The sequence below is a fragment of the Callithrix jacchus genome, chromosome 5, assembly GCF_049354715.1.
Source record: "Callithrix jacchus isolate 240 chromosome 5, calJac240_pri, whole genome shotgun sequence".
NCBI lineage: Eukaryota > Metazoa > Chordata > Mammalia > Primates > Cebidae > Callithrix > Callithrix jacchus.
In genome coordinates this window covers 114540025-114553879 of record NC_133506.1, presented here as the reverse complement: position 1 = coordinate 114553879, position 13855 = coordinate 114540025, and the positions used below count along the sequence as shown (strand labels likewise).

Below are 13855 nucleotides of genomic sequence, written 5' to 3'. Positions count from 1 at the left end.
CTCTGGTGACTTTGAGTGGAAGGGCTGGGCCTGTGAGGCTCAATGCCACAATCTCTGCTCCTAAAGGCCTGCTCACAGAGGGGGCACAGTCTTTATTCTCTTGGCTGTGCTGGGACTTCAGTGGTAAAGGCTCGCCCTCTCTGAGGTCAGCCTGATGGTTTAGGGTAAGTTTAATTTGGGGTGATGTGAACAGTGTTCTCAAATTCACTTTGCAGCGTATGTAGGCTGCATCCTCTAACAGTTTTCATCATCAGTAAAGCTAACATTTTGGCTTTCACCTGACTCCTGGGCCTTTCTCTTACTTAATTTGAACCAAGCAGGGTACAAGGGGGTGGGAAGGGAATGTTATTTACTAGCCCTCTCCAACACAAAGAAGAAGAATCTATTGTAAATAGCAAAGCTGTTATTTATTCCACACATATTTATGGGGTATCTACTATGTGTCAGGGCCCAGATTTTAAATAAAGAATCCTTAACAAGTATGTATTTTAATGGTGGAGAAAGGCATTTAACAATTAAATGCACAATTACACGGCAATAAGGACACAGCGAAGAAACATGGGATGCTGGGAGAATGTATAACAGGGAGCACAACATAGTCTTGTCTGGAAGTTGAAGGTTGTTTTCTCTAAGCAAGTGACATTTAAATAGGACTCTGAGGGATTAGTAGGAAGAGGGCCAAGCAAAGTATGTATGTGGGAAAGAGTGAGGGATGATTTCCTCACATGGTACTGGGGAACCTGAAGGGAATCAGGGGAGGCTGATGCAGCTGGTAAGGCAGGCCAATTGTGCAGGGTCTAGAGAAGATCTTAGAAATGGGAAGGCATCAAAAGCCTTAAAGCAAGAGTGAGATATTCTGAGATTTGACTTTCACAAAGGTAAAGAATGGATTAGAGCCAAGGCAAGGAGATCTCCTGAGATCAGGAGTTCGAGACCAGCCTGATCAACATGGCAAAAACCTGTCTCTACTAAAAATACAAAAATTAGCTGGACATGGTGGTGCACACCTGTAGTTCCAGCTACTCGGGAGGCTGAGGCAGGAGAATCACTTGAACTTGAGAGGGGGAGGTTGCAGTGAGCCAAGATTAAGCCATTGCACTCCAGCTTAGGTGACAGAGTGAGACTCCATCTTAAAAAAAAAAAAAAAAAAAGAATGGATTAGGGCAAGAGCAGAAGCAGGAACCTACCTACCTAGGAGCCCATTACCATAATTCAAATATGACATAGAGATAGAAACTCATCTTGTTGTAATAGAGATGGTTTAGGTATCTTAGTCTGTGTTGCTTGCAAAGCAGACCCTGAGACACAAATACAGTAATTTATCGGGGAAGTGATTTCAGGGAATAGCAGTAGAAGGGGATGGTGAGAAAGGGAAGAGAAGGAAGTCAATAAGGCATGAGTAATAAAGCTATGAGGGCAACTGGAGCTTGATCTCACTGGTACACAGGCCTTAGAACAGCACTGACCACTGGAAACAATGTAGGATCATGTATGTAGTTTAAAATTTTATAGTACAGGAGGCTGAGGCAGGAGAATTGCTTGAACCTGGGAGGTGGAGGTTGCAGTGGGCAGAGATAGCGCCATGGCACCCCAGCCTCAGCAACAGAGCGAGACTCCATTAAAAACAAATTAGGTAAAAAAAATAAAATTTTATAGTAGCCACATTAACAAATGAAAAAGAAAACAGGTGAAATTAGTTTTAAGAATATAGACCATTTAGCTCAATGTATCCCAAAGATGATCATTTTAACAGGTAGTCAAAATAAAATTATTAATATTTTACATGCATTAATATGAAATCTTCAAAATCCAGCACCTCACAACCTAAGTACCAGATTTTCTCATAAGTACTTGATCTGTGTTTAAATTTCGTAAACTTTATAGTTGAAAAAAAATTCACACACTTAAGTCATACTAACAGATTTAAAAACTTTCCAGTAACTGAACTGAGTATCTGTTTTTCAATTTAAATTAGTCCAAATTAAGTAAAGTTAAATGTCAGTTATTTGCACTGGCCCCATTTCAAGAGCTCAGTAGTCATATGTGGCTAGTACCTACTTGTATTGGCAGTTCAGTCCTAGAGAATCCCATCTGTATGGTGGGGCAGGGGTTTTCTTACACCAACTGCAGTCAGTGGCTGAGGACCGCTCCTGGCACCTCAGGCCTGCTTGTGATTGGGCAGAGCGGACTCTGGCAGCCAGAGGAAGCCACAGGCAACTGGTAGTTGGGTGGCCATTAACTCTGCTGTAAGTAAAACCCAAGGGGAATAGGGCTGAAGCCACTCCAAGAGGATTCATGTTGGAAACAGTTTCTAGACTGTACAAAATGACAGGAAAAAAAAAGAAATCAAATTATTTGTAGGTTTCTGGCTTACAATTGTGTGAATAGTAGTAGCATTTACTGAGATAGGAAAGATAGGAGGAGGCCTTCATTTGGGAAGAAGACCATTGGTTTGATTCTGAACATCTGAGTTTGGAGTTTCTGTGAAAGATTCAAGGACTGATGTTGAGTTGGCTCTGAGATAGACCAGCTGAGAGATCAGGAAAGATTTCAGGACAATTTAGAGCTTGACTAATAAAAATAACATGCACAGTGGACCCATGAATGGCATGGGTTTGAAGTGCATGTTCACTTCTACACAGATTTTCTTTAACCAAATGTGGATCAAAAATGCAATGTTTGAGGGATATAAAACCCACGCACACGGAGGGCTGAGTTTTGTTCTGTAAGTGAGTTCTGCTGAGCCCACTATAGGACTTGAGTATCAGTGGATTTGCGTAGACTTAGAGGTCCTGGAACCAATCCCTTGTGTATACTGAGGGACAACTATAAAGGAAATAATCAGCTATGTGCCAAGTCATCTTAAATTTTATAGAATAGCTCCTAGGCTGAGCCCAAGATGAAATAATGGCCAAGTTGCAGATATTAATATTTATAGGCCAGGCGCAGAGGCTCACACCTGTGATCCCAGCACTTTGGGTGGACTGCTTGTACCCAGGAGCTCAAGGCCAGCTTGGGCAGCATGGCAAGACCCTATCTTTACAAAACATAAAAATATTAAGCCAGGTGTGGTGGCATGCACCTGTGGTCCCTGCTACTCTGGAGGCTGAGGTGGGAGGATTGCTTGAGGATGGGAGGTTGAGGCTGCAGTGAGCCATAATTGTGCCACTGCACTCTAGGCTGGGTGGCAGAGCAAAACTGTTTCTCACTGTCCATATATATTATATATAGATATATATGATGTGGTTACTGATGGAGCCTTATCTGTTGTGAGACAGGATTGGCTCACAGTGCTCCCCTCAGTTTAGATAGAAAAGAACCTTTAGGAATATATGTTCCCCTTTGCTCTCTGAGTCCAACCACCTTTTGTTGACAAATGATGGTAAAGAGAGCTGTGTTGGGTAATGGACACAGTCTTTAGAAAGTGCACTCTCATTCTAAATAACAGCAGGCTTCAGATTTATGCCACCTTTTTCTGGGTGTTTGTTTACCTTGGCTAGTCTTTTGGGACCCATCAACTCTGAATGCCCTGTTTCATGGTACAAGGCCACTACTGGGTACATGGGAAGCTCTCCCCAGACTCAAGTGATGGACTGGAGAAGCACCGCAGGCACGGCTCACAGCTCTTCAGACCCGGCATCCTGTGGAAGTCAAGCTTGTCCAGCTGGCCTTGCCTATACGCTTCTTCAGGGGAATGGATTGCTGTATAAGTACTCTTCAGATAGCTTTCTACGGATAAGGCCACCAAACAGGTGATCCAGATAATGAAGTCTTATAGGATTTCACACTGTACTAGTAGGTTTTATTCCATCAACTTAGATGGGATTGCAGAAAACACACCTTGACCACATAGTAATAGTCCTGATGGCTGTAAAAGCACATGTAACACCTTTACGCGGAGGAAATAACTCAGTGTCAATCATTTGTTCAACTCAAAGTGGTAACGTGCCTACATTTCCCCAGGCCTTGTGCAAGGCAGGGGACTCAGAGGTGAGCAGGGCAGTTTCTGCTCCCGAGACAATTAGAGGAAGGCATGCTAGAAGTTACAACAAAGGGAGGGGACCCCAGAAGTGGGGCCTCTAGCTCCAGCTGCTCAGGGAGGAAGAGAGGGGTAAGTGTTTCCTGGAGAAATAATCTGCTTAGCTGAAACTGCTGAGGAAAGAGAAACACTGGAGCCTCGTGTTCTTGGGTCAGAGTTGGACCTGGGAACTTAGGTTTCTACCTCCTAGAAGGGCCTGACCTCCATCAGCCAGCTGAATTAGCGCTTTTCCTACAGCAAGAATGAGAGAGACTTTGTGGCAGGAAGTACAGAGCGTGGGGATTGAGAAGAAACCGAAAACTGTAATAATACTGAAGCCCTTAGAGCCAGGAAGGGCACTTGTGGGTGCAAAGGAACAGGTGTTTGGGAGTCAGTAGGTTATAGGCACTGTTTTCCCTTTCCAAAAATGGGAGGAAGATATGTGCTTCGAGTGAGACCCCTGTGGAGGGGCTGGGTGTCTTGAGGCTCCCTGCCTGGCACCCCTGCTCTGCCCTCCACCTTCCCAGATGGAATTCTGGCCACAAGTTATCAGGTTGCAGATAAACAGTGAATACTTTACTTTTCTTTTTTGAATTTCATCATTCTTCCCCCTAGAATGATTCGTTACAAATTCCGTGTCCATGTGATACATTAATATTGATTAAGAAACAGGTGCTCTCAGATTCAATTAGCAAAACCATAATTATTCACAGAGGGTTATGCTGGAAGATTGGGGGAAAATGTGCAGGTGTGCAAAGAGCCTAATCTGAAGGTGCTGCAGCAGGTCTTGAAAAATGCATCTCTTCCAGCAAATGCTTTCCTGGAATTACCCTTTGTTCGGGTGACTAATGGACTTGCCATTTCAACCAAACAGTGACGCTGAACCTCCGTGCCTTAGGAGCCGGCAAAACTTCACATTTGGAGTCAGACTCCTATGTCGGCGTTCCCAAGCTTGCCTATCAACCACTGAGGGTGTTTGAAACACACAGCTTCCTTGGCCCCACTCTAGGCGATTCAGGTACGGCAAATTTAGGTGAGGAACCTGAAAATCTGCACCTTGGACAGTAATTCGTGTGCCTCTTGTCACAGACAAGTTAGGGAATGCGCCTCAGGAGAAGGCTGGAGCTGACTGGGGCTGGGAAGTGCTGCCTGTGGTTGGATGATGGTGGGTACCACAGTGACATCAGCCAACACCTTTCTGGCTTGGTTTTGCCATATGTAGTAACCAGAGGCTATGTCACTTTCTGAGCATGCTGAGTGAGTAGCACTCTACTCTAGCACACATAAAAACAGGAAGGAACACCAAAATTTGGCAATAAATACTTTTTTATAGAAGAAAACTAAATAGATTCTAGAGTATAATCACAGACACTCAACCTGACTTCTAGAATGTTATCAGGCTTCTTTCTAGCAAAACCTTTCCTTTGACAACAAAAGAGTTTGTGACTTAGCTGTCTTCCTGACTTGTATTTTAGAGTGCTGAACTTCAGTCGTAGACATCAGAGGCTCATAGAATTTTCAGGGCAGGGAGGGACATTTGCAATAATTCATGGTGCAGATGAAGGCATGCAGGCTCAGCGAGGTGAAGGGACTTGCTCAGTGCTGTTCAGGAGACGAGGTGGGAAACCTAAAGATGAGGCACCACATTTTCTGAGTCTTGTCTTCCAGCCTCCGGTGCCTCTTTCTGGCCAACACACAGTTTCTGAGATCCCCTCATTAGGTGACTATGGTATGCTAAGAAGCAGGGAAATAAGCAAGGATTTCATTTTCTTTCCAAACGTATTAAGTGAGAGCCCGATATGTTCAAGGAGTTGGATGGCATGATGAGGGGTAAGGATGCAAGGTCACATGGACATGCAAATGAACGACTGCAATGAAACATGACAAACGCAAGACTACAAGTACACACAGAACCACAGCAACTCAAGAGAGAAAGTGACTAACTCCTCGAAAAATTAGGGACATCTCAGAGGGTACTGAGTCAAAAGTCAAAGCTTGTTACACCCTGATGAAAGAAATGGCACTCCTGGCAGGAAGACCAGCAAGAGCAAGAGCCTGGAGGTTTTGAAGTGTAAAGCAAGTGTCTGCAAACATTTTCTGTGAAGAGCAAAGAAGCAAAGATCTTAGGCTTTGTGGGTCATATGGATTCAACTCTGTTGTGGTAGCATGAGAACCACCATGACAACATGTAAGTAAATGGGCATGGCAGTGGGCTGAGAAAACTATTTACAAAATCAGGCAGAGAGCTAGATTTGGCCGGTGGGCTGCAGTTTGTTGACACTTGCTTCAAAATATGTGTATATCATAAGTAGTTCAGAATGGCTGGAGCATAGAGCTTGGGGAGGAAGAACTGGGAGGGAAGGTGTGACAAAAGATGAATCTGATCAGCCTGGTAAAGATAAGATCAAGAAGGGACTCAAATGGTAAATACATGCTTGGACAAGTTATTTATCTTCTCGGAACCTTACTTTTCTCATCTGTAAAGTGGGAATAAAAGTAATTCCTGAGAAGAATTGTTGGGGATATTATTATATCTAAGATAAATCCAACACAGTTCTTGACGTTTAGTGGGTGTTGTAAAATGTTCACTGCTATTAATGACATTTTCTCCATAAATGGGATGCATTTGAAGATGAAAATGGGAGACTGTCACGAGTTCAGAAATAGGCTCCAGAAGCAAGGTACTTTGTTTTTTTTCCAGCAGGTTAAATAAGGAGAGATGCTATTTGGCCATGAGTCCAGAGGGGAAGTCTTCAACTGATGCTCTAGGTCAAATGGCCTCTTATTATCTGAACTCACTTGCATCAATAATGATGAAAATCTGTTTGTTCATTTCCTCCAATGGACTTTGAGTTCCTTGAAAATGGACCAATTCATTTGTCATCCACAGAACCAAAAACACTATGGGACTCAATGAATGGCTAATAAAGATTCCTTTGTGTCTGTTTCTCTGTCTGCATGTGACAGTTTCCTTCTCTTTTCCCCTTTGAGCCCCACCTTTATCCCTATGCCATGTAGACTTTGCTCTTAGAACAATCATGACATGTAACAATTTTTGAATTCTTAATATTATATTAGCTTACTATATCATTAGGAATTTTAATCTATTGATCTCAGCTAATATCTCTATTATGCCGAGAAGACATAATATTATCAATATTTATTCTAATCACTCTCATGACTTTAAATGTACCTGTCATTCTTCCATCCATAATACCCATTATCCTTAGTGTTGGCTGCCTGCGAAGCCGCAATAGTTCTTGCCGTATTAGTTCGAACCTCTAACACATATGACCTAGACTACATATAAAACCTAAACTTACTTCAGTGATAATCCTTAACAATAAGTGTATCCCACTTTATATCTTCTATAATGAGGTAGGCATTATACAACAACGAGACAGGTATTGTTGTTATTGCTATTTTGTAGATGAGGAAACTGAGCTCAGAAGATTTGCTCCAAATCTTAACAGCTAGTAAGTGGCAGGACTGGGACTTGACTTCTCTGACTCTCAAGCCTGAGTTTGTGCACTGTCTTCCAATGCTCCAATTCATTCCAGGTAAGTTAGTCTCTTTCCCCAAGCAGACTATTTGCTGAATATTTTCTTTTTCTCAGTACCCAACCTAATGTAAAAAAGCAGACATTTATTAAATACTCAGAGATTTAATGTGAAAGGACCTTTGTCCCATGCTCACTTTATTATTCCAAAGAATATACTACTAACTTGTTCCGGCTTTTGGGAATCACCACTCTTTTGACAAATGGGAAAAATGAAAATATTTTTCTCTGTTATATGCTAAGCAGCATTCTAACAGCTGCCTGAAAATCTAGGCTTCCCATCCATCACACTAGCACCTGGATGCTGTAATCACAGATGACAAACCAGCTCATCAGTACATTCTCATTGCAGAACAGGCTTGATACTAGGGACCTTCATGGAGAAAACATTTTCTCCATCAAAATGAAGCCAAGACCCACTGGACTAGAATCTTCCTTTTAACAATGGCAGATGGTATCCAGCATTGGTTCATTCCTTTCTGATAAGAAAAGGCCAAGCTTACTTCTTTCATTCCTTTATTCTCCATGGAATCAGGAAAACAGAAAGAAAAGTATGATAGTAATGTGTCCATTTTCTGATTGTCCAGCATCCAACCCCCTTGACCAAGAGGGACTCTCTCTCTCCTTCAGTATGTATGGTCCTTGCAGGAAAGCAATTCTCAATGCCTGTCCCCCACTCTAGAGAGGTGGGGCTTTCTAGATCCTTCCAATATTCCTGGATCAGCTAGGAGGCAGGATATTACATCTTGGATATGTGATAGCAAATGGTGGCTTGGTGGACGTCAGCTTGACCCAGCAGTGGTAGAGGAGAAATAGCAGCAGTGACGTGTCAGTGTCACTGACAGCCTCCTGACTAGCATGCGGTCATCCCTGATGCTGGGCCTCCCTTGCTCCAAGTCTGTTCTTCTAGTTTCCCACCAATCTCCTCCCAGAAAAATCTCCATTTTGCTTAAGACAGCCAGAGTTGATTTCTGTTGCTTGCAACCATGAATCCTGAGTGTCATAATATGGAATATAGACTTTTTAAAAATCAACAATCATCCAACTAACTACTGTCTAAATAATCATCTCTTTTCCCTGGAGTTATTTCACTGGCTGAAGAGAAACTACTTTTTTCCTTCCTTCCCATATTTCAGAGGCAATGATAAGCAGGGCCACGTCCCCAAAGCAGGAACTTTGTTGAAAATGAATACTTACTGAAGGGCCCGTTAGAGAAGTATGAAAGCCTGTGTTGATTTTGCTCACTGCTCTATTCTCAAAATGTAGAACTTTGCTTCACACACACTGGGTACTCTGATTAATGAATTAATTAAATGGTACTTATTAATGGCTAGATAAAAACTCAGATATTTTCACATTTAGTCTTCACAATAAATACACAAACTAGCTACCACTGTCTACATGATACACATAAAGAAAAACCAAATCCCAGCAAGGTCAAGTTGCTTTCCCATTATAGCTGATTAATATTGGAGGTGGAATTCTCAGTAAGGACCACCTAACTCCAATCCAGGCTTTTTCCATTCCCTATACTGAGGCAGGCAAGGAGAAGAAGAATGGAGAAGGAAAAAAGGAGCTGAAAAGAAAGAAATAGAGAAAAGAAAATGAGAGAAGAAAAGAAAAGGCAGTAAGGTGAGGTGAAGGTCTGGTTGGTTTAAAGGTAGGTCCTTTTCTTCAGATAAATGAGAATTTCCTCAGACACAAATGGCAGAGAAGAGGGTGGGCTCTGTTGGGTGCTGAGGCTCTGCAGTGGGACCAGGAGGCTGAGGTTCATCACGGCCCAGAGAGAGCAGGTGTGAGGGGGCCCTGAGCAGACAGCACAGCAGTTCCCAGAAACAGCTGTGTCAGAGCAAGGCTGGAAAGCTGGCCTGCTCCCCATCTTTAGAATCTGTCCACTGGGCTCCTTGAGAGAAGAGAGGCCTACCAGGGATGTGGAGTGCAGCGGGGATGGCGCAGAAAGGGAGCTGCTTAATCCAGCAGGCAGCACTGTGCAAATGGTACCTGGAACCCTTTCCTTACCTCTACTTGCCTAGGGGTTAAATATTATTATTCCCATTCTTCAGACAGTGAAGTGAACCAGACAGCTTCAGGTGCCCAAGGCCAAGTACCCAGTATAGACTCTGGGAAGACTTCTCAAAGGAGTTGGCTGGACCTCAGGGAGCTGGCAAACCCGTGTATGTGGTGGCGATGCTACCTTCTTAGCCAGGAAGGAACACCCCATCCAGGTGGTGCCCGGAGCCCAGGAGAACCCTGCAGTGCTGTGATTCTTTAGCTTCTGGAAGGTGTGAGGGAAACATGGGAGACAGTTATGCCTGGTTTTGGAAATTAGGGCAGTTTAATTTAAAATGGGTCAATTTAAAACAGCTCTCATCAAAACCTACTATAGAACACTAGAACTTACTCCCTCTGACTGAATTTTTTTACATAACCAACCTCTGTTTATCTCTTCTCCCGCCCCTTCCTAGCCTCTGGTGATTACCATTCTATGTTCTACCTCCATGAGAACAACGTTTTTTAGCTTCCACACAGTAGTGAGAACATGCCATATTTGTCTTTTTTAATATAACTTTTTATTTTTAAGTTTTGTGGGTGCACAGTAGGTGTATATATTTATGGGGTACATGAGATGCTTTGATACAGGCATGCAATGCATAATAATCACATCATGGAAAATGGAGCATCCATCCCCTCAAGGACTTGTCCTTCATGTAACAAATGATCCAATTATTCTCTATTAGTTATTTACAAATATATAACTCAATGATTGTTGACTATGGTCACCCTGTTGTGTTATCAAGTATTAGGCCTTATTCTTTCATTCTGTTTTTTTTTTTTTTTATATTCATTAACCATCCCAACCAGCCCAAAGCTCCCCAGTGTGCTTCCCAGCTTCTGGTAACCATCTGCCTACTCCCTATCTCCATGAATCAGTCGTTTCGATTTTTAGATCCCACAAACAAATGAGAACTGGCTTATTTCACTTAACATAATGATCTCCAGTTCCACCTGTGTTGTTGCTAATGACAGGATCTCATTCTTTTTAATGGCTGAATAGTACCCCATTGTGTGTGTGTACCACATTTTCTTTCTTTCTTTTTTTTTTTCTGATACAGAGTTTTGCTTTGTTCCCCAGGCTAGAGTGCAGTGGTGCAATCTCTGCTCACTGAAACCTCTGCCTCCTGGGTTCAAGCAATTGCCTGCCTCAGCCTCCCAAATAGCTGGGATTATAGGTGCCTGCCAACATGCCCAGCTAATTTTTGTATTTTTAGTAGAGACGGGGTTTCACCATCTTGGCCAGGCTGGTCTTGAGTGCCTGACCTCGTGATCCACCCACCTTGGCCTCCCAGTGTTGGGGTTAGAGGCATGAGCCACTGTGCCTGGCCCATATTTTCTTTATTCATCTGCTGATGGACACTTAGGTTGCTTCCAAATCTTGGCTGTTGTGAACAGGGCTGTAACAAACGTGAGAGTGCAGATATCTTTTCAATATACTGATTTCCTTTCTTATGGGTGTACACCTAGCAGTGGGATTGCTGAATCATAGGGTAACTCTATTTTCAGTTTTTTGAGGAACCTCCAAACTGTTCTCCATAGCAGTTGTACTAATTTACATTCCTACCAACAGTGTACCAGGGTTCCCTTTTCTTTACATCTTCGCCAGCATTTGTTACTGCCTATCTTTTGGATATAAGCAATTTTAACTGGGGTGAGATGATGTCTCACTGTAGTTTTGATTTGCATTTCTCTGATGATCAATGACATTGAGCAACTCTTCATATTTCTATTTACCATTTGTATGTCTTCTTTCGAGAAATGTGTATTAAATATTTTGCTCATTTTTAAGCTGGATTATATTTTTACCTATAGAATTATTTGAACTCCTTATATATTTTGGTTATTAATCCTTTGTCAGATGGGTGGTTTGCAAGTATTTTCTCCCATTCCTCAGTTGTCTCTTTACTTGGATAACTGTTTCTTTTGCTGTGCACAAAAGTTTTAACTTGATGTGATTCCATTTGTTCATTTTTGCTTTAGTTTCCTGTGCTTATAGTGTATTACTCAAGAAATCTTTGTGCAGACTGATGTCCTGGAGAGTTTTCCCAATGTTTTCATGTAGTGGTTTTATAGTTTGAGGCTGTAGATTTAATTATTTAATCCATTTTAATTTGATTTATGTATAAGGAAAAATATAAGGGTCTAGTTTCATTCTTCTGCATATGGATATCCAGTTTTTCCAGCACCATTTATAGAAGAGACTGTCTTTTCCCCACTGCATATTCTTGGCACCATTATTAAAAGTTAGTTTACCATAGGTGTGTGGAATTGTTTCTGCATTCTTTGTTCTGTTCAATTGGCCTATGTGTCTGTTTTTATGACAGTACCATGCTGTTTTTGTTACTAGAGCTCTGTAGTATAATTTGATGTCAGGTATTGTGATTTGTCCAATTTTGTCCTTTTTGCTCAGAAAAGCTTTGGCTATTTCGGGTCTTTTGTGGTTCCATATACATTTTAGAATTGTTTTTCTATTTCTCTAAAGAATGCCATTGATATTTCAATAGGAATTGCATTGAATCTATAGATTGCCTTGGTTAGTATGGACATTGTAACAATACTGAGTCTTCCAATTCATGAACATGGAATATCTTTCCACTTTCCACTTTTTTGGTGTCCTCTTCAATTACTTTCATCAGTGTTTTCTTGTTTTCATTATGGCAATCTTTCACTTATTTGGCTAATTGCTAGGTATTTAATTTTATCTGTGGCTGTTGTAAATGGGATTACTTTTTTGATTTCTTTTTTAGAGTGTTCATTGTTGGCATATAGAAATTCTGCTGATAAATTCTATTCTTCTAGAAGAAAGGGAGAAAGAGCATTTAGGGAAAACCAGTGGCCTCTGCCACTGAGAATGAGGGAGAACTGCCAGTTTTCTCCCCTCAGGAAAGGGTAGTGTGATACGCTTAGAGCAGTTTGGAGAACCAGAGTTTCCTAATGCCCAGGATTCTCTTGGAAACCCTCTTCTCAGTTATCTAGATTCCACTCCTTCCCAAAAATGTTCTTACGAGCCACAGCCCTGGCAAAGATGTAAGTCTAACTGATACTGTAATCTAGCAACTATAAACGCTATCTCTGTGTTTCATTAAAAAAAAAAGAAAGAAAGAAATGCTACTGATTTTTCTATGTTGATTTTGTATCCTTCTACTTTACTGAATTTGTTTATGAGTTCTACTAGCTGTGTGTGTGTGTGTGTGTGTGTGTGTGTGTGTGTGTGTGTGTGGTCTTTAGGCTTTTCCAAATATAAGATCAGGTGGGGCGCAGTGGCTCATGCCTGTAATCCCAGCACTTTGGGAGGCTGAGGCAGGCAGAACACTTGAGCTCAGGAGTTCAAGACCAGCTTGGGCAATGTGGTGAAACCCTGTCCCTATGGGAAAAAAAAAAAAATTAGCCAGGCATGGTGACATGTGACTGTAATCCCAGCTACTCAGGAGGCTGAGGCACAAGAATCACTTGAGCCCAGGAGGCAGAAATTTTAATGAGCTGTGATTGTGCCACTGCATTGCAGCTTGGGTGACAGAATGAGATCCTGTCTCAAAACAAACAAACACAAACAAGCAAAAGATCGTATCATCTATAAACAAAGATAATTTGACTTCTTCTTTCCAGTTTGAATGCTCTTTATAGCTTTGTTTTGTCTGATTGCTCTTGCTAGGAATTCTAGTAATGTGTTGTTGAGTAATATGTTATTCAAAGTATGTTATTCAAGAAAGTGGGCATTCTTGTCATGTTTTAGTTCTTAGAGAAAGGGCTTTCAGATTTTCCCCATTCAGTATGATGCTAGATGTGGGCCTGTCAAATATAGTTTTTATTGTGGTGAGGTATGTTCCTTCTATACTTGGTTTTTTTGATGAATTTTGTCCTGAAGGAATGTTGAATTTTATATAATTTTTTTTAGGATTAATGGAAATGATAATGTAGTTTTTGTCCTTCACTCTGTTGACATGATGTATCATATTGATTTGGTATGTTGAACCATCCTTGCATCCCAGGGATAATCTCACTTGGCCATGATGTATGCTCTTTGTAATATACTGTTGAATCTGGTTTGCTAATATTGTGTTGAGGAATTTTACATCAATATTCATTAGGGATATTGCCTGTAGTTGTGTGTTTCTTTGGTGTGTCTTTGTCTGGTTTTGGTATTAGGGTAATACTGGCATAGAATGAGTTTGAAAGTATTCCCTTCTTCTCCATTTTTTGGATTTGTTTGAGTAGGATTGGTA

General features: G+C 41.6%; 1 protein-coding gene across 8 annotated transcripts in view; it reads right to left on the bottom strand.

The window, feature by feature from the left end:
- Window positions 1-13855, bottom strand: part of CA10 (carbonic anhydrase 10) — a 543877-nt gene that overhangs the window by 143994 nt on the left and 386028 nt on the right. The gene's annotated exons all lie outside the window — the stretch shown is intronic.